This window comes from Oryzias latipes, chromosome 7, assembly GCF_002234675.1.
Source record: "Oryzias latipes chromosome 7, ASM223467v1".
In the NCBI taxonomy this organism is placed as follows: Eukaryota; Metazoa; Chordata; class Actinopteri; order Beloniformes; family Adrianichthyidae; genus Oryzias; species Oryzias latipes.
This window is the reverse complement of record NC_019865.2, coordinates 30,772,983-30,796,565: the sequence shown is the minus strand read 5'-3', so window position 1 is coordinate 30,796,565 and position 23,583 is coordinate 30,772,983. Positions and strand designations below refer to the sequence as shown.

General features: G+C 39.0%; 1 protein-coding gene and 1 long non-coding RNA gene across 3 annotated transcripts in view; one reads left to right on the top strand and one right to left on the bottom strand.

The window, feature by feature from the left end:
- LOC101156311 (ephrin type-B receptor 2-like) overlaps positions 1-23,583 on the top strand; it is a 55,765-nt gene that overhangs the window by 5,674 nt on the left and 26,508 nt on the right. The window lies entirely within an intron of this gene.
- LOC110014709 lies at positions 12,701-13,361 on the bottom strand. The gene is made up of 2 exons (XR_002289708.2): positions 13,118-13,361; positions 12,701-13,039 (listed from the first exon to the last, which is right to left on the bottom strand). It is a non-coding gene; the product is annotated as an uncharacterized LOC110014709 (long non-coding RNA).

Sequence of the window (23,583 nt, the reverse complement as noted above, 5' to 3'; positions counted from 1 at the left end):
GAGTCACACTGGTTGAAGTTTGGGCTAAAGATGAATCGTCACATCCCCATTAGATTATCAGAGTGTAGTTTGAGTGGGCATCTTACAGGCATCCTACATATGAATCCGTTAGTTCAAAAGGGGCCCAAGTCCAAGAGGTTTGTTTTTCCAGGAAATGATTTTAATTGCATACCTTAAAGGCTACACCAAATGATTGAAACTTTACTCAGATTTAGCACCAGTTCATAGCTTACAAATGCTAGAATATGAAACACCTCACTTTTGTCATTTCAGAGGACTAGCAAACTAAAGTCACTGGACTTGGGCCCTTCTAGAATTAAACAGGGGTGCTGTCATATTGGATAACTAGAGTTGCCATCTATGGGATAAACCAAACCAATGCAAGAAAGGCCCAAGTCCAGGAATTTTGCACTTAACCCTTGTGCTATCCTATGACCCCGTGTTCTCCCTACCATGACAAAGGAGGATAAAGGTGGAAAGATTTCATGTAATCCATGGACACCAGTGAAGATCACAAATCATTGAAGAAAAAAGGTTCAGAGCACTGTCTTGTGGGGTCTAGATAACCCAACCCCAAATGTTAAAGTGCCTAGGATAGCACAAGGGTTAATGCATTTTAAATGTCAAGCATAGTCAATACATTACAACGGACTTGGGACTTTTTTGCACATAATCAGATAGCTTTTCCCTTGAAGACCATAGATCATATAATATCTCTATTTTAAAGAATTGTGGACTTGGGCCCCTTTTGAACTAACCAACTCATATGCATCACCTGCATACCCTGTGCTGAAGTGTTAGGACGCCTCTACGTCCTAAATGCGTGTAACTTACATTAGTCTTATAAATTCTTCAAGATAGACTTACGACATACACAGCAATGGTACATTCCATTTTCATGAAGTCCCTTAGGGTGGCCGCATGAGCCACAAGGGACACACCTTCCCTCCCTTTCAGACATGGCTGGACTGGTCTACGACCCTCTATGGGCCCAGACAACCCAAAAACATGTGTATGTGACTGAGGCTAGCAATGAAATAAAAAATCTACTAAAGACTATAAGAATTTTGGGATAAGCAACCAACTGTCATTAAGACCTCAGATTGCAGACAAGAACCAGAAATTTTTAGAAGCAAAAAAACGTTTCGTTAACTAATGGATTTTATGTGAAGGTCCGCTTGCTTCTGAAGGTTGAGATTGTTAAGAGCCCAATAATAATCAGAAAAACATATTTACTAATTACAGAGGAGACTGGCCAGATCTTTGGGTTTTTTATTCTATATACAGTAAAATAAATACAGAAAGTTGAAAGGTTGATGATTGTAGTTGTTAAATGTGTTGGTTTACCCAGAGATTAGAAGCTATCTAAGAAAGATTGGCAAAAACTAAAACTATTTTTATTTCATAAAAAGTTGTGATGCAACTAAAGTAATGACCTGTGGTCGCTGTGGTGTAAGAAAGATTGTTTTCAGTCCTTGCTGGTCTTGACTGTGGTCCAAAATGCAGCATGCTTAACCAGCACCTACAGTGTTCATTGCAACCGCTGGAACTGCCTGTTCACCCCTGGAACCACACAGCATTCAGAACTGCAAACCCAAATCTCTCTGTTCCATGTTTCTTGGAAAAACCAAAGTCCCTGTCTGTCTTCCAGTAGATAGATAAATAAAAATAAAAGCAATCTCAACCTCCCAAAGCTGGTGGGGGTGGAACGATTGCAGCTTTCTGTCGTCCATGGGGAGTTTCACTAAGAATGTCCCTGAAAAACAAATCCAGGTGGGGCCACTTTAAGGTCCCAGTTTGTTCTAACCATTTGATTTTACCACCATATTCTTTGTATAAGTGAGAAAAACATTTTTAAACTGTAAACACCTGGCCAATATAACAGTCATAAAAACTCGTTGAATGAGAAGACACTGGGATGCAGCAGATCCAGCCAGGTTTAATCTTCAATGCCTTTCTAATTAGAAGAGGTTTTCACTCAAAACCTCACAAACCATGGCCCCACTCATCCAACCATCTTCCTTCAGAGCCCACTGAATCACTTCCAGGGTCCCAGGGTTGCTGGAGCCGACCCAGCTACTGCTGGCCAAAGGCAGGGTACACCGTGAAAAGGTCGCCCGTCTCTTGCAGAGCCTTATCAGTTCTTCCGTCTGCACATTTTTGAAAACAAACTTTCCATCTAGAGGGCTATACGTTGCAGTTTCACTTGCAAACTATCAACCCGTCTTGTTGGAGATGCATCAATAGTGAGGAAGCAAGAGATGACACCATTACCATGCCGTGGATTCCCAGTGCTTCCTGGGATCTTTTCAGCCTTTCTTATCAGAAAACCTACCGACTGTATATGAGTTAATGACAACTTCATATTTATTTCACAGACTACCAACGTGACACGTTTCCTCATATGATTAGGTGAATGACACTGAAAACTCTGGCGCCTCTCTGAAGAGTGGAGTTAGTTAGAGGTCTGTGGATCTACAACTCGAGCTCTGTTTCAAAAATCTTCCTAAAAGCCCTGGTTTGACATACATAACAAAATAAATTCTGCTGATTTAACCTTACTGGTTTAATTCAGCAAGACACAAAGAGTGCGGTGCAGTCCAGAAGGATTATGTGTGTTAAGCTTAACTGCCCCCCCTCCCCCCACTGCCCTACTTTCCAGTGAATCATGCCCAGAGACAAAGATGGAGAGCTCTCTCTGTATCTGTGCAAGGACTGTAGGGGCAGATAGGGCCAAAAAGAGCGTCATGTCCAGAAGAAAAGTTATATTTATATTCTGCAGGAATGTCGCAGTGAATTTTACTTTTTACAAAGCCAACAGAGCATCCAGTTACTGATGAAGAAGGTTTGGCAAGGCTGATCAGAATCCCTTCATGTTGAGTGATTTCCAGCATATTGTGACCAGTCAGCTGTGATCAAACTTTAGACACCGAGGAGCTGCTGCTGCGATGAATGTGTAGTCACGAAAGGAGGCCAACTTAGCCTCATGCACCCCCACTGCTCTGAGCCCACGCTGTCCCCATTTCCATCTCAAGCTCCCAGGAGGAGCTCCAGCATGCATCATTTTAAATGTGCAGCCGCAGTAATGCTCTTCATTATTAACAAACATTAATTCCTGGGCTTGGAGCTTCCTTCTCTCCTACCATAGCAGATTTTTAGTTTCTTGTGCTCATCACTGGGTTTAGTCATGGTTGATTTCCTAAATATGCAGCTATGTTTTGGGTAAAGTCACCCTTAACAAAAAGTAGGATTTAGGTGTAAATATCTTTTGATGTCTTTCCAAAATGGGAGGGAGGGATAAGCATAGATGCACTTAAAAGATAATTCTGAGTCTCTGAGGCAAAAATCAATTTACCTTCTTACACTTATGAGACACAATGGCCTAGCGTTTCCCTGCAGCAGATAAACTAAATACAACCTAAATATGATATTTTCCCATGCATTAAACAAATCTGCAAAGAAATCAAGCAGAAAATCTGCTTTTTAAAGGCATTGTGCCTAAAAAGCAAATTATGCAATATTAGTGAAATGTGACCTGTTGAACCGTTGCGCTTTACATGCTTTATGTTAAATGAACAAGAAATTAGAAAACATAAACATAGAGCTGTTACAGAGCATTATTATAGAAAACGATTGCTAAATCAGGATTACTTTTAAAATGTAAAACTTTGGTATATTTTATTAACATTAATAGTTATTTTAAACACAATATATTTCAAATAAACTGTCTTGTCTTCCCCGTTATTGCTGTACACCTCAACATTATTTGAAATGTATTTCCCATGGACTGTAGAAGGGGAACTGGACTTAGTGTTCCCTCCCCCCTCACATTACAAACAGGAAGTACCTACTGGTTCCAAGAGACCAAAATCCCATAGACGTCAATAGAGACATAAACAGCTGTTATTCAGTCATTCTATTGGTCAGAAGACCCATCTTGGATCTGATACCTCTTTAAACATGTCTTGATTATCCCCTTTTTTCTTTTGTTTTTCTGTAGTTCAAGCTATTGATTTTATTTATTTATTTGTTTGTTTGTTTCAAGCATTGTAGTCAAAGTAATAAAGAATCGGCACAGATTTATCAAACGTATTGCAGAAATGATCAAATAAAATTCATTTTATAGACTGACCAATCAGATACCTCAATAAAAGTAGATTGTCTCATGTCAGACATTCAAAATGTTTAATTGACAGATTAAACATTGATTTTGTGTAACCCCCCTTTCAAGTAGTAGAAGTGTGGACTTCCAACAAGCTCACTTCTGATTAGTGAGAGTGGATGCTAAAATTAGTTGACTCAGACTCAACTGTGGGAGAATGACAAAGAGAGTGACTCATGCGGTGCATAAAATGTGACTTACAATGCAACAATTTACCTTTGAGTTGCTGCTCCTAGTGACAGACTGGAGAAAGAAACCAAAACTCAACCTCCCCACTCTTTCTCAGGTGAGTGTGGAACCCAGCAGAACGTTGGCAGATGACTCCCAGCAGTCCATTCAGTAGAACAGTTATAAGCTAGAAGCAGCAAATAAATGAATGAAGCTGATCATGATAACTGGTAGAAGATTAGCCATTTTATAAAGCCTACATGACTAATTAGTGGGCAAACACAGGTGATAATGATAACTCTGAATGCCCCTTACCCTGCCATATGAAGGAAATCCTTGCTAGTTTTTAAAGTTAAGGTGATCAAAGTTGTAACACAACGTCATATTTTCACATCTGCTTCTGTTCCAGACAGATTTGTTCTAATTGATGTTCAGATTAGTGGTTTGAAAGTAAGGAGACGTGAGAAAGCTAAATCGTTTCAGTGGAACAGTTAGCCAGGTTGTTTTCTTTAGAGATACAATGTTACTCAGGGTGAGTAGATATTCCCATCTGGGTTACTCGGATGCCAACTTTCTTGCATCAGTTGAGGATTTAACAGCATCCACATAAATGGCCATTTTCAGTCATATTAGCTGAGCACCTGCCCTTTTTACCATGTATTAAAAAGTGGCCTAATGCCTCCTTTTTTTAATAACAGTAACATTAATAAATTCCTGTTAGAGATACCAGGAAAAAAAGCCGGTACAAGAACCCCACAGCATTCTATCAAACCCATTTTCTTGTACTAATCTGCTTCCGTTTTAGCAGCTCGACTCGGACCCAGAGAGAGAGAGAGGGATGAGAGAAACTGCCCAGAGAACTGAAGACATGAAAGTGAAAGAGATTGAACCTATGAGTTCTGGTCTAACTAGTTTTGAATGAGCTTAAACATGGTTAATGTTCGACAAAAACCCTCTATAAGCTATTAGTCACTTGTCAGGGAGTCAGTTTCTGCTATTGCCAAAGATCTGAGTGTGACGCATCAATTTAACAAAGAACAGGTGCTGGAGGGACAGAAGGCTGGATTCCTACTATAAAATAAAACACTGGTGGACCTTTCTAAAGATGAGTACATAGCTTCCTCACTACAGGTGAGGAAATGTGTCTGTTTCAATGTAATATTTTCTGATTAGATTTGCCTCCTTTAAATCATTCAGTTTTATAACATTTTGTATTAAAATCTTGCCAAACACAACAAAAGCCTGTCTTTAGAGCAAGACGGTCCTGGCTAGTTTAACGCCGTCTGAAACCCCCCCGCCCCAATAACTCAAAACATACAAACAGAAGAACAAAATGTGGCATTTATTTTACTTTATTAAACATTCAAGTATAATTAAGATCAAGTGTATAAGTTATTTCACACTGAACATGCATCAGTTTGTGTTTTCTTTTTGAAAGCTGGCTGGTTCTGGTAAAAATTGCCACATTTTTCAGTGATTTTTTCACGAGTTGAATACAACCCTGACGCCAATTATGATTGAATAATTCCAGTCATTTCCGTTGGCTGCATGAGTGAACATCAAAGGAAACTCAAGGACATTTTCTTCTGTTTTTTGTGCTTAAGTTTCACGTAAAACTGGATAAAAAAGGACAAACAAATGTCTACACTGCATCTGAAGCATTGAAAGAGAACAGCAGAGGAGCTTAGATGAACTCCACCAAACTAATTAAGAAGACTAATCTAATAAAGTGCAAACCTCCATTAGCCATGTGGCAAATGTTGCTCCAAATTTTACTCCTCCAAGAGTCAATTTGGTTGTATTTGGGGCCTAGTGTGTGTTACTTTTGGACATGGCCTGCATTCCTTTACCCTTGGAGTGTTTTTCTTCCACTTGTCTTCTTTTGTTTCTAAACTGGATGCTGATGTTTCTTTTGATCTTTTGTCCATTTCCCATTATCCACAACCTTGAATAGACTTTTCCATCTGTCAAACACCCAGAGTTAAGATGAATGAGATGATGGAAAAAAATCACCTTTGATGCAGACTCCTATTTGTTTTTGTTTAACTTTTGATGAAATCCAGTAAACCCAATAAAGTATATTAAATCTATGGATTTCAACTTTTTGTTATTAGGAAGCAGCTGTTAGTTTGTTGCGGGGTCTGGAATCGGTGAGTCTAAGCCCGTCCCCGCCTCTCCACCTGCTTTTCCTCTCTACCTGTTCACATCTCTGCAGCGCGTTTCATCACACGCACGCTGTCCTTCAGTGTATTCTACACAGAGAGGCTAAATATTGTCATAATAGCAGCAACTTGATACCATAGTAGGGAGGGCTACCATTCAAAAGAAAGTGTAGCTGTAAATACCAGTATAGAACAGAAGTTAAAATGGATGAAACTGTCAGGAACTGGAGAAAATATTTATTAAATAATCTTAAACAGGACAAAGACAGAAGGGAAACAAAGAGGGCGTAAAGCAGATGACCTGAAAGCCAGACACTTCTATATACTTAAGACAATTAACAGAAATGAAGACAGCTGTGGATGATGAACACGAACCTGGAGGGACTGACAGCAAAGAGAATATGACCAAACACACCTCTGAGACACTGAACTAAACCCCAAAATTCTTACAGCAACTGTATGATAATAATATATAATATAATATGATATGTATATAATATAATATAATATAATAAAATTAATAATCTCTGCATTCGGTGGTTAAAGCGTTTTACAGTCACACATGCACACACACATTCACACACTGGTGGCGGCTCCGCTGCTGAACACTGGGGCCAACCTACCACCAGAGGCAAGGTGGGGTTCAGTGTCTTGCTCAAGGACACTACGACACATGGGCGTGCAAGGCGGGAATCGAACCTGCAATCTTAGGATCATGGGTCAACCGCCCTTCTGCTGCACCACAGGCTGTACCACAGCTGCCCACCATCTGTATTAAATTTAATTCTTGTTGATTATACCTGTACCACATTGTGTCAGCATAAATAGCTTCCAGTGTTTTATATAGGGTTGCACGATAATATCGATAATAAAAAAAAAACGGCCGATGATGGACAGTGACGTCATGCCGATAATTCTGATAAGAAAAAATTTGCTGATAAAATGGACCGATAACTACCGTAAAAGCTTAACCCTTGTGCTATCCTATGACCCCCCCCCCCCCCTTCCATTGAGGTGTTCTCCCTACCATGACAAAGGTGGATAAAGGTGGAAAGATTTCATGTAATCCATGGACACCAGTGAAGATCACAAATCATTGAAGAAAAAAGGTTCAGAGCACTGTCTAGTGGGTCTAGATGACCCCACTCCCAACGTTAAAGTGCCTATAGCACAAGGGTTACACTGTCGTTGCTTCCTCACTCCCCACTCTGTATTTACTTGTGTCAGCAAGGTGTCTGCTCACCCCTCCCATCCTGCAAACTTCTGTCACCTCTCAGTGCCTGAGCTTGAGAGCTCTGACTGCAACATGGCGCAGCTCTCACCCATGTGTGCCTGTTTTACCGTGTCTGAGACCAAAGACTCACTCGAAATGTGTTCAACAGAAGTGTCACAAAGAGGGAAAAGGTCAAGCTTTGACACCACAAATCTCACAAGCTATTTAAAAATTCACCACCGCGATGTGTGGAAAGAACAAGAAGCTGCCGTCATTGCTAGAGCCCATTCTGGAAAAAAAAAGAATTTATACTGCGGGGTTTGCATCTTTAGCGCCCTGTACCACCATTGATAGTGAGCGTTTTTTTCCCTCTGCTGCAGATGTGCTGGATGAAAAAAATCAACAGCTAACCTGACAAAAAGCAGAGATGCTATTTGTTGTCAGGAAAAATCTCCCATTGATCCAATCACGGTTAAAAAGAAAAAAACAAAATGTCATTGTGGTGGTTTAATTCTTTTTGTCATTCTGGTTTGCAAAATGCTGGAACGCCTGTTTCTGAAAAAATTATTTCTATGAGCAACCATTTATTTTGCACATCAAAAACGTTAAAGTTATTATTTTGCACTTCAGTTTCAAACAAAGCAATAATTTTTTCACTTTAAGATTAAACTATTTCTTTTGCACCTTATTATATTGGTTATTATATGTATTGAAAAATGTACTTGTCAGATTGGTATTTAAGGTAAAGGCTTAGTATTTGTTCTGACCAATGAAATGCACTCTCTCTGTTCACAGATGTATGGCAGACTGAAAAGACTAAAAAAGTGTTTGTGCAATCTGTTCAATTCATTTGCAGGTAAAACTAGTTCTGCAAATTTGTTGAACACATAAGAGCCGTTCACTGTTACTTTGAACTTTCTAATATTTTATTCCTAAGTATTTAAAAAAATATCGGTTGAGTATCTGTATCGGCTACAAGAGGCAGGAAAATATTGGTTATCGGTATCGGTTGAAAAAGTCATTATCGTGCATCACTAGTTTTTTGCTTTGATGTCTGATAAAGTGAACAAACTAATGTTGACAGTAATTCGTTCACATAAAAAATGACAATTGTATCACTTTCACCTACACAGGTATAATGGCTGAGTAGTTATCTATTAATTCTTTATTTTAAAATTTTACTGAATTTCCATTTAATTTTAGGGACACATTTTTGTTGTTTCTGCTGCCCTTTTTGGACTTTGAGCCCCTGCCCCTCTAAAATCCTGTCCACGTCCCTGGTGACGTCTCACTCGCTCTGTTCAGTTCTCTATCTGCAGTCAATGGTAAGGACAAAGCTCTGTTTAAAGCAAAAAACCTCATTAAGCATCTCAAAAACAAACAGTAGCAACAATACTTGCAGTTTCCTAAATCAACATAGTCCAGATTGACTCTGTCCACAACGCACCAAACATTGATGAGAACAGGAACAGTTTCAAATCAGACAAGGTGGAGATGTTAATTCTTTTTAAAGGAAAAACGTACATTTTATCCTTTTAGCCAAAAAAGGACTGTAAGAATTAAGAGCACAGTTTGAAAAAGCACAGTCATTTTTGACTATTGCACTTTTATTTACTAATTTGTTTACATGTCATTTCTGTTTGCATTTGCACATTTTTACTAGTTAATACTAGTTTTACTTGTTAATAGTTCGGTAAAAAGAAGAGCGCTTTTTAAGAGTTTAATTATAAAATATGATGAATTATATAAAAATAGGGGACAACCTCGATCTGTTTATTTTGCTTTTCTTCATTTTTTAATGTTGTATGAAACTATCGGATCAGAACTCAGTATTGGCAGATACTCAAAATCAAATGATTCGGATCTGGGCCAAAGAAACCTGATCAGAAATCCCTAGTTGTCACAATTTTTTTTTTTCACTCCCATTTGGAAGTTTCCGCCTATTATCTCCCCCTCCATGGGCTGCAGACGCCACCCACTTAAACAGCCTACACAATGTAAAATCAATTTTTTGAGCTTTTAGGTGTATATAATGTTCATTGATAAGAAACGCCAAAGCAGTATTTTGATCCGTTCCTCTAAAAACCTCCTCTGTGAGCACCAACCCCCCCAACCCACGGAAACGAGCGGGTTCTCACATTGTGACACAGACCAGTGAAAACAGCCCCTTCCAGGAAGAGTCTGCACTGCGAGCTCCGCTCCCAGCCTAACACACACACTTTCTCCGTGGAGAAAGTGGGTGATCCCCTAAAAATTTTCCTTTTATATGCTCGATATGCACATCCATCTTTGCAAAAGTTCGGATGTTTGTTTTCATCGGTAAAACGCAGACACTCTGCTGAGGCCAACTCTAGGATGACATCATGAAATGGACCCCACCCACAACAAATGAAAGGCTTGTGTTGAGACATGGCGTTCTCAAACATCTGTGTACAATTTTTGTGGGGATTAATTTTCCATTTGGAGAAACCAACAGTTTCAGAGTGTGATGCCAGTAACCCCTGTAGGGTCAGGAGATAGATGGAGGAAATAGTTTGACAGCAATGTAGACATCAAAATAAACCATATGTGTTTATTATCAGACCTTTTGGTCTGTTTTTTTTTTTTAGTTAAAATGTATGAAGGTAAAAATGTGTCAAAAAGAACGCACTTGTAGATTTGATTTGAGAACTTGTAATATAGAATCTGAATACTTGTGCATCAAAAATCTGCATCTGTGTGTAAAAATCTTCTGCTGTGAACTGACAAATTTCCAATTGCATGTGTTCATTTAGAGTTCCAACTTCAAATCTATGGTGTCAAAATAGAGTCTAAAGTATTGCGCATCAAAACAGTAAAACCGCTCATCAAAACCCCAAATCTGCAAATCAAAATGCATAAATTGAGAACCAAAACCCACAATTTGCAACCAAAAGCCATTCCCCAAGGCAAAATCCTATTTCTCAGCTGCTGATTTGTTTTCTTGCCATTCTGAAATCCTGTTTGTGAGTTGCAGTTTTATTTTGAAATTATCTTTTTGAGTTGCGCTTTTATTTTTTGAGTCGCGCTTTTATTTTTTGCGGTTTTGATTCTAAAACCTGTCGACACGTAAAAACAGTATCATGTCAGTCAAGGGGAGGGGAGGCGGGACATCCCCACATCCAGAAGCTCATTGGCTGCCGAATAACACCGAGTCTTACATCAACAGACCAGTTTAGAATGTGCCGGTAAGTTTTTCATGTGTTTCATATCTTTTACTGTATTAAACGATCAAACTTGTACTTTATTTAACCAGAGGAAGCCAGCACAGTCAGATGAGGAGCTCCACCAGTAGCTGCTTGTGAAAAAAGATGTTAGAAAGTTAGATGTTGCATGAAAAACTATCACCATTGTTCTCCCGTGTTAGCATGCTAACTAGCTCAATGCTAGCGGGCTTTCCAGCTCTTTTCATGACTTTTATGGATTAAACAAAGTCCATTTTTTACCACAGTGTCAGGACCGGTCATGTCAACCTGGGGATAATTGCCCGTGGATTGTCACTAGGTTAATCAAATAGTGTTTTAAGAAGTAAATTCATGTATAATTTATAAGGTTTATCAATATTTCCTTAGGGATTACAGATTGATTGAACAACAAAGCAAGAAAGTGACACCTTTCCTACTTTGGGATCAAGTAGAGACGTTACTAAAATTTTAAAGTTAACTGGATCTACCTAATTCTTATGTCATTGGAAAGGCCTTAAAGAGAGCTTTCCAATGACATAAAGATCATCCAGATAGCTCAAAGAATGAGAAAGTTATGCCACTTTAAGTGAGCAAATTTTGTCCGAAAATTCTGCCCCAGATAAACAGCAAAATTGTACAATTCGTGTGACCAAAACATGGATGAGAGGCTTCAAAGTGTCATAACTTTCTCGTTTCACATTTAACTGTTGTTAATTCGTAGAAAAAAGTCTTAAAAGTCATTTAGAGCTGATTTTACACGACGATTATAGAAAATAACAGAATTACGAAAGAGTATTGTGAGCCCTGTAAACAAAGGATTTTCCATCATGGCGGAGGCGGCGGACATTCACAACGCGGACTTGGCGACTTAAAAAAGGTATTTGCCCGTTTGAATTTAGTCATGAAATTTGCAGGAGATGAAGAAAACACATATACAAATAGTCTAATGGCAAAATTATGATTCAACAAACTCACCTTAAAATCTGCGAAGTGGTTTTTCACGACCGAAGTTTTTGCCGAATAAATTTCGGTGAATACCGCACGGTCAAAAGAAAAATGGGATGGAAGTCAAACGACAAATATGTCGAGTAAGTTTTTAAAAAATTTGCCCAACTTTAGACGACCTCTCGAGAAAGTTATGTTCGTTCGAACAGAGAGTGGTTCTGCAGCTCATGCGTAGTCACGCCCGCTGTGTTTGGCAGAAAGAGTTCCGCCGGAAGCGCTGCTCAGCGCGCGTGACTAGATCAAGTTAATCCCTATTTAAAAATAAAAGTAAAATTATGATTCAGAAACACAATTTTAATTTGAGGTACCAGAGCAAATTTCCCACGGGTGGGATCAATAAAGTTTTTCTGATTCTGAACTGTATTCCAAAACCATTTTATTCTCAACCTTAAAGATTGCAGGTTCACACAGGAAGTCAACTCTCACAATATGCAGCTACTGAGTGTCATTTAAGGTGTGTGTGTGTGTGTGTGTGTTTAACTGTCTTAAATACATTTTTCTTTGTGTGCAGGATGCTGTGGATATTGGACGACAGTATAACTTAAACCAGGCAGAGCAGGAAACTGTTGGAGTTGTTCCCTCTGTGGCTTGTCCTCTCTCCTCTCAGACCTGTTCAACCCTTGTGGGACATCGGAAAACCATGGCCAAGACATTAATATTTATGTACTGATCTATGCATGTCTTCACAGCAGGATGTAACAAAAACTAACAATGTGAACAGATCTCATCTGCCTTACAAAATACTGCCCCCCTTAAGAAAATAAATGGCTAATAATCACCACTGGTATTTTGTAAAGCTTCATTTTTTAATGTTTGACCATTGAATGTGTTTTGTACAAAAGACTGATGGTTTTGCAAATATCTTTGAAACACATAGTCAAGTGTATTAGATTCTGTGAAATTCTGAACCACAATTCAGATAAATGAAAATAACTGTTTTTAAAACTCGTCAAAAGACTTGAGGTGGAAAAGTCACTGTTTTTGTGCAGACACTGAGAAATGGGAAGCAGACAGTGTGGTCGAAATGGACAACTATTTTAAAGGCTTCTCTTTCAGTTAACAGGAGATGTCTATGAGCCTGCCAGACAGCCTTTGCATCACACTGGGACGTCATTGGGGCCTGCATCTGGAAAGAAACAAAAACAGCAAAGTTAATTAACCAAAAAAAGAAGAGAAAAATTAAGATTAAAATTGTTTTCATTACCTTGAAGTTGTAGACTTCCTCAGTATTCCTGCCGTTTTTGTTATGGTATGCATAACAACGGCCCTTATAGAAAACAACAGATATACAGGAATAGTCAATTTTAAAACCAGCAACTAATTAAAAATATACTAATAATTCTATTGATGATTAATACTGGAATAAAGCACGTTTTTGCTGGTCTGCTACAATTTACTCTGCTCTGATTCACTCATACCAGAATTCTGCCAGTCTGCATAGTGCAGACGCATACATGCACCGCGCGTGTATTGCTCCACGGGCAATTATTCCCAGGTTGACATGACCGATCCTGACACTGTGGTAAAAAATGGACTTTGTTTAATCCATAAAAGTCATGAAAAGAGCTGGAAAGCCCGCTAGCATTGAGCTAGTTAGCATGCTAACACGGGAGAACAATGGTGATAGTTTTTCATGCAACATCTAACTTTCTAACATCTTTTTTCACAAGCAGCTACTGGTGGAGCTCCTCATCTGACTGTGCTGGCTTCCTCTGGTTAAATAAAGTACAAGTTTGATCGTTTAATATAGTAAAAGATATGAAACACATGAAAAACTTACCGGCACATTCTAAACTGGTCTGTTGACGTAAGACTCGGTGTTATTCGGCAGCCAATGAGCTTCTGGATGTGGGGATGTCCCGCCTCCCCTCCCCTTGACTGACATGACACTGTTTTTACGTGTCGACAGGTTTTAGAATCAAAACCGCAAAAAATAAAAGCGCGACTCAAAAAATAAAAGCGCAACTCAAAAAGATAATTTCAAAATAAAACTGCAACTCACAAACAGGATTTCAGAATGGCAAGAAAACAAATCAGCAGCTGAGAAATAGGATTTTGCCTTGGGGAATGGCTTTTGGTTGCAAATTGTGGGTTTTGGTTCTCAATTTATGCATTTTGATTTGCAGATTTGGGGTTTTGATGCGCGGTTTTACTGTTTTGATGCGCAATACTTTAGACTCTAATTTGACACCATACAAATCTGTGATTACAACTGCTCAAATGTGCTTCTGCGTGTGCTCCAATCTGATGCCGCAAATCACAGGTGCGCTACAACTGCGCTCTGCCGTCGCCTGGAACGTCGCGGAGAACGCGTTTATTTAATCTAATATTTTTTTTTCAAATGTTTATCCATATGATTTTTAATAAAGCTGCTCAATAGCCCTGACCCTGTTGTCCTGCTACAACAAAGATGATCATCTTCCTGATCCTGTCCGTTCGCAGCCGTCTAGCTGCATGTCTGCATTTAAAGCACGAAGAGATCATTTCTCATTAAAATGCAGGAGAAAACTAAGTTTTTCTTTAGAAATGCATTTTTACTTCACTCTCTGTGTTCATACAAAATGATTGAGAGACTTACTGTCACATTTGAACGTTTATCAGAGGAGTTATTGAAGCAGGAAGTGTGAATCTGTGAAGATCTTTCCAACTTGATCAAGTTCTCCGAATCCTGCAGTCTGATTGGTTGACTCCGCCTCCTCTTACCCTCCCTCCCCCCCTAGTCCCATTATCGGACACAGATCACTTTTGACACAAGTTTCTCGCAAGGAATGTGTCAGAATTCAGAGCGCAGTTGTAGCGCACCTGTGATTTGCGGCAGCAGATTCGAGCACACGCAGAAGCACATTTGAGCAGTTGTAATCACAGATTTGAAGTTGGAACTCTAAATGAACACATGCAATTGGAAATTTGTCAGTTCACAGCAGAAGATATTTACACACAGATGCAGATTTTTGATGCACAAGTATTCAGATTCTATATTACAAGTTCTCAAATCAAATCTACAAGTGCGTTCTTTTTGACACATTTTTACCTTCATAAAATGCCATTTAAACGTCCGTTCACCTCCAGGGACAGGGGTTTGAACAGTTGCCGTGAATCTGTCACAAGACTCACTTTCTGTGGTCAAACGGGGGGGGCAGAGCGACTCAGCGAGCAGCTACTGCACCTAGCACTTCTGCTACTTCCGGTCACAGCGGCGGCTCGCTCGTGCGCTTTTTTGAACAACACTTTAATCCACATTGTAAGTTTGAGAATTCCAGCTTCTGACAAAATTTCCCAACCTCTTGGTCCACTCTCTTCTATTCTTGCTTTGTCCATCTTTTTCCAGCGCCAAATATGCGCAGTAGTGACAGGAGAAGAGGAGTGAGCACTGACATCATTGTCCTGTCTTTCTGGTATAGACTTTTATTTTGAAATATGAGACACGTATGCTTCCAAAGAGGTTGCACGTTAAAGTCATACTACTTTGCAAAGTCTCTGGATTCCCTGCAGCTATAACAAAGGCCTCTGTAACTAAAGACAACCTATTGAATTCTTTGCTACATGGCACACATAATCTTAAAGTGTGTGATAATATGCCAAAAAGTAGTGCCAGTGCGTACTAGGTATCAATCACCTTTCCATCCCAATAAAAAAGATCTGTTTGCCATGGTTTATTGGTAAATTTGTTAGAATTATTGGTTCTTTTCTTTAGTTTGGGTGATATTTTAGACATATTTCACAGTTAAAACTATATTGTCAATGTCTGCTAGCTGGCCTTTTGAATTTTGGAGGCACCACTTTTGTTATCAGCAGCCCAGGTCTTAATGACTTTGGAATGACAATTCTGTCATTTTTGAGAAAAAGCCCATTAGCCAGACTTAGCTCTGCCTAATATTCTAACAGAGTTGACATTTACTTTGGGTCAGCTTTCTTTCATATGTTTGTTGGCTCTTTGAAGGTCATTTTTGTCTCATTTGCCATTTTCTTGGACGTCGTGTCAGTTAGTGTTTCAGTGATAAGAGCTAAATGAAGGTTATATCTGTTTTCATTCAACTCTAAGTGCAAACCATGACTGTGTGTTGCCTTGAAAAGTGCATCTGTGAACATTGTTTTTCACCTGGCCTCCCAATTAGGTTGAAATTACATTGGTGAATTGTCATCTTGTCCTTAGTTTGTAAAGACATTTCGGAGGGATTTTACATAATGATGGCTATTTACATTGATTGATTGATTTGATTTATTTAAGTGTCATGCACTAATGTGCCCAGCGCTCACGGGCTTATATGACACTGAAAAACAAAATACACAATACATAAAGATACATCCCCATCACAAAAAAAATCCAATAACCCCCCTAATCAGAGTCTAACAGAATACAAAGTGTCCATTCTTATTGTCCATGCCTTTGACACAAAATTTGCCAAACAAAAGATTTCATTTTCAAAAAGCCAACGTAAAATTTTGTCTCCAGATAACCAAAACAAATCAGGACATTTCTTTTCTATGACCTCATACATACAAAGTCTCTGTTTTTCATACAAAGGAAAATAAAACAAAAAATGAAATTCATCCTCCACCACTTGCAGCTCACAGACCTCACAGAGTCTTTCCTCCTCAGGAATGCCTTTAAAGCGCCCTACTTCCACCTGTAGGGGGAGCACTCCTGCTCTCAGTTGAGCACATAAGGATCTTCGTCCTCTTTTTAAGTTATATATAACATATGGCTCAGCAGAAAATGTGTCCTTAATTTGCAAATAAGTTCGTAATTTTGGTTTATGAAGCAGTTTCATTTTCCAGTCTTTTTCATAATAACCAACTAAAGTTTCCTTAACATTATCTATCTTACATTTCAAACAATTAAAAAATAATGATTGTAGGTTCACAGAGGACAGAATGTTAAATACATCATTACACCAAGGATAAATATGAGCTTTATCCCAATCAAATATTTAACGTGCAAGTCTCTCTACAGGTAGAGTCACCAGCCGGTTCCATAATCTGAGAACTTCTGCTCTTTGTTTGATCACACAAGGTTCCCACCCCATGTTCCCCTCAATGCCGGCTTTAGCGGTGAACCTGTTTACACCCATAAAATATCTCATTGCCCTGTATTGAACCTTATCACACTCAGGAGCGTCTTCATAACCCCAGACTCCTGCAGAATAAAATAACACAGATCCCACCATGACATCGTACAATTCACTAAACGTGTCAAAACTCAACTCAGGACAGACCTTCATCTTATTTATCACTGCACCAAGCGCCCTCCCAGCAGAATCTGATAACAGCTGCTTTCCTTCTGAGAACATCATATTTTTATGAAAAACAAAACCAAGATATTTATAGGTATCAGTAAACATGAGAGTAGTTTTACCAAAATAAAACCGAAAATTACTCTGAGGTACTAAAGGCTTTCTAAAATGAACTATTTATGTTTTATCACTATTGATAGTGAGTCTCCATTTGTTACACCAGTCATTCATTGTATTTAACATTCCTTGTAATTTTATTTCCTCATCCGCTATCAAAATAATATCAGCATGAAGTAATATGCTCAAGTTCCAATTATTGATATCAATACCCAAGTTAGTTTTCTTAATTTCTTGAGCTAAATCGTTGACATAGATAGAAAAAAGAGTTGGTGAAAGAACATCTCCCTGTTTAACTCCAAATGGTGTGGAAAACCATCCTGTTTTTAGGTCATTCACCTGCATACAGGCTAATGGAGCCTTGTACAGAGCTTTAATTTCTTTATAAAATTGACCATTAATACCATACATAAGTAATTTATATTCAAGAAGATCTCTATCGAGTCAAATGCTTTTTTTAAATCCACAAAACAAACAAAGGTACTTGTCATGTGAGGGGGCTCGAGAGCCGGTAGGACCCAGACGCAGAGACGGGAGGCAAAACGGTTTCGGGACTAGAGGGTTTAATAAACAAACAAACAAAAGGCGCTGCCGAGCAGGATTACAAAACAAAACAAAACAAAACTTACTGTGGCGTGGCTAGAAACATGGAACATAAGCGTGGCTAGAACAGGATGACGTAAACACCATGAGAAAAGCTAATGGACCAGCACAAGAGAAAGGCAGAGACAAGACTTATATACAGACAGGGCAGACAAGACACAGGTGAACACGATCAGGGCAGATGGGGACCAAAGGAAGTAAGACTCAAGACATGACAAGACAGGAACCCTTTCAAAATAAAACTGGAAACAGAACCAAACAAGACAGAACAAGAACTAAAACAAAAACCAAGACAAAACAAACTCAAACCATGACAGTACTTTTACTTTCTTGCAGTCTAGCTCTCACCACCGAGGACAGAACATAAATATTGTCAATACACGCTCTATTTCTCCTGAATCCATTCTGCTCCTCTACAAGGACTTTGTTTGTTTCTAGGTATTCAGATAACCGATTATTTAAAATACTAGAAAACACTTTATACACGGTACTCAGAAGGCTAATGCCTCTATAATTCAGAGGGACTCTTGGGTCTGCTTGAGGGGATTTTGGAATCGGCTTGATGATCGATTTATACCAAATAGATGGTATAAAGCCATTCTTAAAACAAAATCTAAAGAGACAATGTAAAGTAGTTAACAATTTAGGACACTTAAGAACCTCGTTTGATAGTTCATCCACACCAGCAGCTTTATGAAGTTTAGTTTTCTCAATGACTTTTAGAACTTCCTCAATTGCAATATCTTGATTTATTTTGTCAGAGTAGTTCAGAAAAATTTTAAAACTATTGTCTTCAACCAGTTTTTTGGATTTGCACATATTCAGAAAAAACTGGTCATCAAACAAGTGGGAACTACTATTGCAGGTAAACAAGTTCTTATAATCTGACTCCCACTTGTTTATCACTTGCTCTGTTAGAAAAACAGATTCTCCAGAGTCTGTTAAAATCTCATGTGGAATTGGCCTTCCACTTTTAGGTCCTAGTTTATTTATTTCCCTCCAAAATAACTGTGATTTATTATTTTGCAAATGCAGTTGTAGTTGAAGAGCTTTACCCCTCCTGAAACGTCTTTAAAATAATTTTAACTTCTTATCAAAATGACTCTGACAGTTTTTAAACACAGAAAGAAGCTCTCTCTCTTTTCAGAACCATTTCTTTGCATTTTAAATACTTTTTCTCTGATAAACACAGTTTTTCCCATAGACTCTGCTGTTCATTGTTCCAGTAAGGTTGATTTCTTTTACATATTCCTTTATTGCTTTTATTTTTCTGTTTTGGTCTATTTTTATCCAATTCTTTATATAAAACATTACAAAACCAACCATAGCAATGGTTCAGATTTTCCTGTGTTTGTTTATCTTCCCTCAGCTGAAGACCAATTTCACATAGAGACTCACAACAGACTTCTGACTCCATAAAATTAACAGGCAGTTTTCTAATTGGCTTTTTATTTTGTAAACCAGCTTGCATATTATTTGACAAATTTGTTTCAATAGTTTTAAGATGCAAATAGAGCACTGAATGATCAGGGAGTTTACTTCTGTCATCAATGAGGTTCATCAGATCAGACTCGTTGCTTTTTATCAGCTCCAAAGGGGTGAGAACTTTAAATTCAACGCACTCGTTTAAACCAGTGTGCAGGTTGACAATGTAATCCACCACAGCTTTACCCTTAAAGGACACAGAGGTGAAGCCATCATTCTCTGGATTTACCCTCCCATTCGAAACACAACATTTAGAGTCTTTAAGAAATTCAACAAAAGCGTGTCCATGATTGTTCAATACCGTGTCTAACACAACTCTTGAGGGAATATCATCCTCATCCGCAAAATCTTTTAAGCATCCTATACGACTGTTCAAGTCGTATACTGTAGTTATACTTGTATACTTTATACATTTATACTTTCTCAATGTATTCAACACTTGGCTAGGTTCAATCTAATGACTGATGGGTGACTGGCCTTCTATCAGCTACAACAGCCTCTAGAAGCAAGGCTTCTGTTCCATGGGTAAATGAATATTGAAATCTTTGCTTTGTTAAATTGATCATAGTATGCTAGAACTGGCTATAATGTTGAAATGGTTGATCCTTTATCACAGTTTGTCTACTTGATTAAGACCTAGATTTAAAAGAAAGAAGGAAAAGTATGGGCTCCACTAATGTTTTGCAAGTTGCCATAACTCAATGTTACTACACTGTTTAAAAAAATAAAGTCAAAATGAGATTCAGTAGTGGGTGTGGCCTTCACATATCCTTATGAGGCAGTGGATGGTCTTCTGGAGGATTTTCTCCCACACCATGGATGGTACGAGATGTGATGTCCCAGATCTTCTCAATTGGATTCAAGTCTGGGGAACAAGCGGGCCATTCCATCATATCTATACCCTTGTCTAGTAGAAACTGCTGACTCACTCCAGCCACATGAGGTCTAGCATTGTCTTGTATTAGGAGGAACCCAGGGCCAATCACACCAGCATGTGGTCTCACAAAGGGTCCTAAAATTTCATCTTGGTACCTTGGTATGGTACCTAAAGGTCAGGCTACCTCTGATGAGCACTAGAAAGCTGTGCGGCCCTCCAAAGAAATGCCACCCCAAACCATTACTGACTGTTATGTGGTGATCATTTCTTGTCTTTTCTGTTTCTTTTTCCCAGCTTTAGGTTTTCCAGCTTTCCCCAGAAGCACCTGATTGAGGAGGGTTTAAAAGGCCCTTTTGGGCTCCTCCCTTCCTTTCTCCCATGGCTGGCAGCCATACCAGCAGGACGACTCATGCTTGTCACAGCAGCCTTTTTCCCTCCCCAGATATTTGTTGTTAGTGTTTCCACATCAGTGGGAATACACCTGGTTGCTTTAATTCCTTGGTTGAGTCTTTTATGTTGCACCCACCGAGCCTGGATTTAACACTGACCCACTGCCAAAGCAGTCATGTTCAACAATGTTGAAGCAGCAGAATGTTCTCCACGGTGTCTCCAGACTCTGTCATGTCTGTCACATGTGCTCAGTGTGGACCTGCTTTCATCTGTGAAGAACACAGGGCGCAAGGGCGCAAATGCCAAACGTCTTGCACAGTGTTGGGCTGTAAGCACAACTTCCACCTGTGGATGTCGGGCCCTCATGCCCCCCTCATGGAGTTTGTTTCTAACAGTTTAAGTAGACATATTGACATTTGGGGTCTGCTGGAGGCCATTTTGTAGGGCTCTCGCTGTGCTCCTCCTGTTTCTCCTGCACAAAGGAGGAGCTAGTGGTCCTGATGCAGGGTTGTTGCCCTCCTACAGCCTCCTCCACATCTCCTGGTGTACTGGCCTGTTTCCTAGTAGTGCCTCCACGCTCTGGAGAGTACGCTGACAGAAACAGCAAACCTTCATTCCACAGCTCGCATTGATGTGCCGTCCTGGATGAGTTGCATCACCTGGGCCCCTTGTGTGGGTTGTAGACGCCGTTTCAGGGTACCGCCGCAGTGACAACACTGTCAACATTTAAAAGTCACCAAAACATCATCTAGAAAACAAAAGGACGGTGATGTTGTCAGTGGTCAGTGATTGCAGAACCGCCCCTTTATTGAAGGTTTCTTGCTCATGGCCTATTATTTTCTATTCTACCTACTCAAAAACATGTCAAATTGATCGTCAGTCAGTGTTGCTTTCTAAAAACACAGTTTGATTACATAGAAGTCTGATTGACTCTGAGCTACATTGAGTTATTTGGGTGTAAAGAAAAGTGTTTTAGCCATCCAAGTGCCATTTTTTACACACTTTCTAAAAGCGGCATATAATTTTAGTGATTGAAACATCACATTCAAAACAGTCCATCATTCCAGTCCAATGTGTGGAAACACTTTAAATTTAGCAAAGACGTGATCATACAGTGTGCTAGTATGTTCTAAGAATGTTACCTTTGGGTTCTTTGGATGTGGAAAAACAACAGAAGGTTGTTTTGTTGTGTCACATATGGGCATCACTATGTTTGAATAAAACAGCTAAGGCTGAAAGCAAGTTTTAATTGGTTGCTTTATCCGAGTGGCCAGGATGGAGGCACTTTGTATTTTACTCGTGCAAAATTTGTGAGTTCAACTTCAGGATATAAACAGTGGAGGAGTCTTCATGCTTGTTATCTTTTTCTTTTAGTTTGACTAGAATTATTTGGGTTGCGTGTATTAAATGGTGAATGTTGTGTACTTCTGTAGCTTTTATCTACCTTCCTTGAAGGTCTAAAGCGCTTTACAGTTACAGTCACGTTCAACCACTCACACACTGATGGGGGCTCAGCGAACACTGGTTCCAGTTTATTACCACCAGAAGCAAATTGGGGGTTCAGTGTCTTGCCCAAGGACAATTTAACACATGGGCGGGCAAGGCAGGAACCAAACCTGCAATCTTCCCATCAGAGGTCAACCACCCTACCGCTGCACCACAGACTAAGAAAAACTGTTGCCTGTGAAGAAAGATATTCTGGTGATGTTAAACATCTATAGAATTATCCTGATGTTTTTGATTCAAATTTAAAGTAATGTGTGTTGAGTAATTTAGCAAAAATAAAACAGAATCAATGAATTATCAAAGCTGGTTTTAAGAGGAGTACTCAGAAATGTGTGAACGGATCAAAATACCACTTTGGGGTTGTTGTTTTTATGAGAAATGCCAATTTAAAGCTCAAAAAGTTGATTTTGCATGATATATGCCCTTTAAATTTAGCAGACATGCTGTGAAAGATGTGCTTTGAAATATTTATGTTTTCATCAGAGAGCTGTTTAACACATCTGTCGTCATTGTCTCTATTTATTTTCTCTTTCTGTTATTTTCAAACTCAAATTGAATTCTTTTAATTTCCTCCAAAAGTCATTCCTGTAATAACTGTGTTTGTAAGCACCAACCCCTGGAAATGTATCAAAAATATTTTACAATATTTATAGAGCCTTTTAACTATAAAAAATAAATCACAGAATTTGTGACTTTGGTGTCTGTCTACGTTATGATTTATACAGGTATAATTCCTCTTATGATTTTATTTTCTTATTCTTTTCACATTGTCTATTCTTTTGGCAAGCTGATGGCTTAACTGTCTTTTCAGTTTGTGAATGTTTTGCTGCTAAAAATGTCATTGTCTTCATCAGAATAGCACACTAACTTTAATGTTTTGAAATAAACAAAAACAAAATTAGCTACTGAACCGAGTAATTATTTGCTGTTATTGACAATAAGCTTTAATTCTACATCAGAGAACTACATATGTTGCCTCATGACCTCTATTACAGGGTGTGCATGTGTCCTGTGGTCACTACTAAACTAAACAGAAATAACTAAGTTTATGCTTTGCATGGCCAACAAAATGAGCTAAACAAACATAACCCACACAGCAGCTTGAAATACACATGCACACCCAAGCAGCTCTTTGTTTTGGCTTACACAATAAACTTTGAACGATTCAACATTTTAGATGTGCTTAATAAGAAGCAAATGTTTAGGCGCTCGCTTGCACTGGTTGCTGCAGAGCTGAGCCCTGCAGCTTTCTGTAATTTTTGCTCTTCTTGTACTTCAGAGCGGAGTGGCGTACTCAGAGCTCATGATGTGAATAATTCAAGAAGTCGGATGTGCAGCAGTGTGTTGTTCTATGATGACACAGCTGTTATTGAGATCATTCACGTTAGTGCAGGGTTCGGGAACCTATGGCTCGCGATCCATATCTGGTTCTTTTGATGGCCACATCTGGCTCGCAGA